The sequence below is a fragment of the Marmota marmota genome, unplaced genomic scaffold (assembly GCF_001458135.2).
Source record: "Marmota marmota marmota unplaced genomic scaffold, marMar, whole genome shotgun sequence".
Classification (NCBI taxonomy): domain Eukaryota; kingdom Metazoa; phylum Chordata; class Mammalia; order Rodentia; family Sciuridae; genus Marmota; species Marmota marmota.
Window position 1 is genome coordinate 3,016,964 of NW_026000272.1, and position 4,815 is coordinate 3,021,778.

Genomic DNA, 4,815 nt, shown 5'->3' on the forward strand with positions numbered 1-4,815 from the left:
TATTCACCAATACACTCACACAGGTATATACCTGTATATATTATATATATACATTATATATATGTTATATATGTTATATTATATATATGTATATATTATACAGCCCCCACTCATGTATTTACAACCATATACCCACACACTACCTCCACCATATATAACACATACATAATGCATGTAATATGTTACATACAAATACATATATAACCCCTCACCCAACTCTCAAACACATTCATGTATATATGCTATCTTAGCCATGCTTTTAAACATACATGTACATTTATACCCTTAGCCCCATATTTATAAATATAACCTCTCATGACCATATTATCAAATGCACAGAAAGTCATACATATATATGTATATGTATATTCTTCAGTCATACATTAATACACAAATATACATAAATATCACCCTCTAGCTTATACACTTACACATAAATAAATGTATACACATACTCATCTTTCAACCACACATTACAGATATGCTGTCATCCATACTCTGAAACTGACACACATTAACATATCCTCAGAAAGGAACATATGTTCTTCGCCCTATCCCCACATACATACATACTTCATTTATTTATATACACACAATTCACACACAGGCACACACACACACATGCACACACTCCACACCAGAATCAATATACCCATCACCCACCTATACATTTACATACATATATACATACCATTATATGGTACTCACCATTCATGCATATATGAATGCACATACATACAAGCTCTCAGTCGATAGCTCTCACAGACAGAAGCATATGTATCCCCTCATACACAGAACACATACATTTAAACTCCTTTATCACATAAACTTACCCACATATACACACATTTATGTATATATCTCTCATCTAAACATACATGTACACACACCCCTTCATTCATACATTAATATACCCACACTACTACATACAATCCCACCCATACATAAATTAATTCACATTTATAAACAACTCTCTTTCCCATACACTGACATCCACATGTACATGCACAACTCCAAGGCATATTCACACACACTCACAGTGCATATATACCTTCACTCTTAAATTTATATGCTCCTATATATGTGCATATATTTTCATTTGCACATACAGTCACACACATACCTGGGCATAGAGCTCCCAATCACTCCTGCATTCAACCATCACACATGTACATATAAAGTTCCCTCACTCTTATACTCAAATACACATATTCATAATGAATCCCCACCTGTACACTCACATAAATGCACACACACTTTTCTTTCCATATACATGATCTGTCAAACATACATTTATACCTCTTCATTCATCCATTCACATATGAATATTCACCCTTTCATCTCTATAGGTATCAGCACATATGCACAAATACATATACAATTCCCCACCTAACCTCTCTCATACACATTCAGCCATATACAACATCCACCCAAACCTTCATACCCACATATATATGCATATACCCTTAATTCATGCACTGGTACAAACACTCCCACACAGACACACATAGGTTTGTATACACTCCTTCACTCATTTTGTCTTTCACAGATGTGGCTACCTACATATACACATTTACATATGCACCTATATAACCCAGTTCTATATGTGTTGCTCATCCATTCTCTCTCACACACATAAGATCACATATAGTGTTTACACAAACATGTGGGTACATATATATGCTTCTTATTCACTCTTTCTTATGTGCATGGGTACTTACATATCACCCTCACTCATACACTCACATGTACTCATACGCACAAGTAGAGATAATCCCTCATCTGTTTTTTTTCTCTCACACACTAATACCTATACACAGCACTCGACACACACATGGAGAGCTATATATGATATCTAAGTACAATTCACATGCACACACCTGCACACACACACACTTTTTATTCATTTGAATTCTTACTCAACATCAGGAATTCTCATACATTTGAAATTCAACCATGTCCTCCTAGATATTTTTGGACTTCAAGTTGAGAAGCACAGTGTCAAACAGATATTGAAAAAAGGAGTGTTCTTCCTCCCTCCTCCCACTATAACATAGGACAGTGATTCTCCTGATATCCTGAGATGCTGGTGGCTGTAGCTATCGGTCACATCTTTTCCAGTTTGGGTGGGCCTTAAAAACAGCCCTCCCTGTTCTCACCCTCCTCTCCCCTTCCCACCCTTTCACTTCCACTCAGAGGTTGCAGAGGGCCACAAGTTTTCCCTTCCATGCTTCAGGATGCCAGAAGAGAGCAAGTGCCTTTTCCTGTTCTTGCATTTCTATTTTTAATTACAACTAACTGGGGAACAGAGTGAAACATTTTAGCAATTTAATCTTAGTGTAAAATGGTGTATTTTCACTTCATTAACTAAAAGGGAAATCAAATGGCTTATCAAAGGTTGAGCTTCACATTTGCATATGGGTCTGAGATTCATGAAGCAGGATTTGTAACAGCTATAAAAGCTTCCATGATTGTCTCTGGGGACCACTGGCTTTATCATTTTGACTTCAGCATTATAAAATGACATTTGTACATGAAGTAGGATGAATACACTTTCTGAAGTCATCTTTGCTTGCTGGCTGTATCCCCAAAATGAGCCAAAGAGAAACATGTGAAACTTTCAATTGTGTAACCCAATCACCCCAAAAGTTAGCAACAAAACAATTATCTCACAGTTTTAGGGGTCAGAAATTTGGGTAAAACTTATCTGGGGGCCTCTAGCTCAAATGTTTTTTTATGAAGTTTCAATAATGAGTGCACTTGGAGTTGCAATCATATCAGAGTTCAACTGTGGGATGATCCACTTCCAAGTTCATTCACATAGACTACTCCAAATGGTTGTATCATGGTATGAGAGCTGTCTTCACCAATTTCTTTCTGGGTTCTTGTCTCACAAAATGAAGAATAAAATCCACAGACAATAATAGAAGGGAAGAGTAAATGGAATAGGATTTATTTAAGTGAGAAGAGAAGAGATTGAACTCCCATAATGTGGGATGGGACCTGACAACATGCAAATCCATTTCGGTGTGCTAGCCTAGGGGTTTATATAGTTTTGCAGGGTATGAACATTGACCAAAACCTATGTTAAACAGGCAGTGAAAAAGTAGCAAAGTTATGGTTGTGTCCTTTAGCCTTTGAGTTTTAATCCTTTCTGTAACTCCCATCTGGGTTCATTCCCATCTTTAGTTCTCAATAAAGGAGTTGAATGAAATTTTCTCACAGGTAAGCCTCATGGTCTTTACATATGAAAAAGGCTTGATGGAGCCCACTAATATTTCTATTGGTTAGTTTGGTATAGTCTTTGCATTTGAAAAAGACCTTAATTGGGACCCATTAACCTGATTACCTGACCATTATCTGTATTTATTCAATTGGATCATAAGGGTTCTGCCCACATAAGTGGATTAATCCATTTGATGGGTTTATCCACTGTTAACTGAATAGACTATTGGGAGGTGGGAACTAGTTGGAGGAAGTACATCACTAGAGGTATAACCTGGAAGGGTTTATATTTTCCATGCTCCTTCTCTGCTTTCCAGCTAAGCAACTTTCCTGCGCCATGTCCTTTTGCTTTGAACCTGCTGATCATGGACTGAACCTCTGAAACCATGGACCAAAATAATCCTTTCCTGCTCTAAGTTGTTCTTGTCAGGTATCTTGTTTACAGCCATTCAAAGCTGACAAACACAGATGGGATGACCCAAGAGTCTTGACAAGAGAAAGCATTGGGGGCCATCTCGAAGGCCACTTTGGAGGTCATTTACTTCAAATTGCAAGGGGGACTTAGAAGAGAAAGCATTATTGAAGGTAGAGGAGAAATATGGGCTCCTGGGCCCCTCTTCAGGCCTTCCAATCCTCTTTATTCTTTCTGGAAAATTCTCCACACTTCTAGAAAGCTCTCAGAGTGTTTATCATTCATTGATTTATGATTGAAACAAATGATTATTATTATTAATGTTGGCATTTTGGGGAACTCCTTGTAGTACTTGTGGATGCAGCCATTAAAGCCATGAGAAAGGCTCAATGATTCAGTATAAGAAACTGTGTAGTGTGCTCACTTTGGCAACACTATATACTAAAATTGGAATGCTACAGAGAAGATTAACATGGCCCCTGCACAAGTATAACATGCAAATTTGAGAAGTGTTCCATATTTAAAAAAATAATGAAATAAAAAGAAAAAAGAAACTTTGTAGTATTCTTCAAAAATGAAACAAGGGATTTTTGGAAGATGGCGGCGAGGGGAGTGCATTACCCCCGTGTGCTGCTTCACTGTGTGGGAGTATGACAAGTCAGGACGGCTAAAGGATATCTTGTTAGGAATTTCCAGCAATAGTGGGGTGCTCCGGAACCTGGAGGAAGGATTTCCATCGCACGAGGATCGGCTACGGGGACTCAAACGCGAGAGGTTTGTCGCACGGAGGGTAACTGCTTATTCAGCAAATCGCCCCGCGGCTAGAGTCTGCAGTGTGCGCTAGGATAGAGACGCAGGGTTACAGCGCTGCAGTTTCTGCCAGCCGCGCAAGCACCGTACTCAGGGCTGAATTCTGGGTTCCAGACGGGGTAAGGAAGCGGTCCTGCTCGGTTCTACACACCGGTCAGTCCACAGAGGAGGCCAGCAGCCACCATCTTGGTAAACTGACGTCACCATACCTGTTTTCGACTGACCGCAACTCATTCAGCCATAGATCAGGTAATTCCAGGCTACAATTAGCCTGTGGCTTGCAAACAGATTGCTAGGGTTCTGCGCCTGGGTGCTTCTAAGAACCTGAGCCTATCGGAGCGAACGCCGAGCGCGGGGCGCCCGAGTTC

The 4,815-nt window shown here is 39.3% G+C and overlaps 1 non-coding gene across 1 annotated transcript; it reads left to right on the top strand.

The window, feature by feature from the left end:
• The first annotated feature begins 4,053 nt into the window (after positions 1 to 4,053).
• On the top strand, positions 4,054 to 4,161 carry LOC125614368. The gene has a single exon (XR_007344978.1). It is a non-coding gene; the product is annotated as a U6 spliceosomal RNA (small nuclear RNA).
• Positions 4,162 to 4,815: the final 654 nt, after the last annotated feature.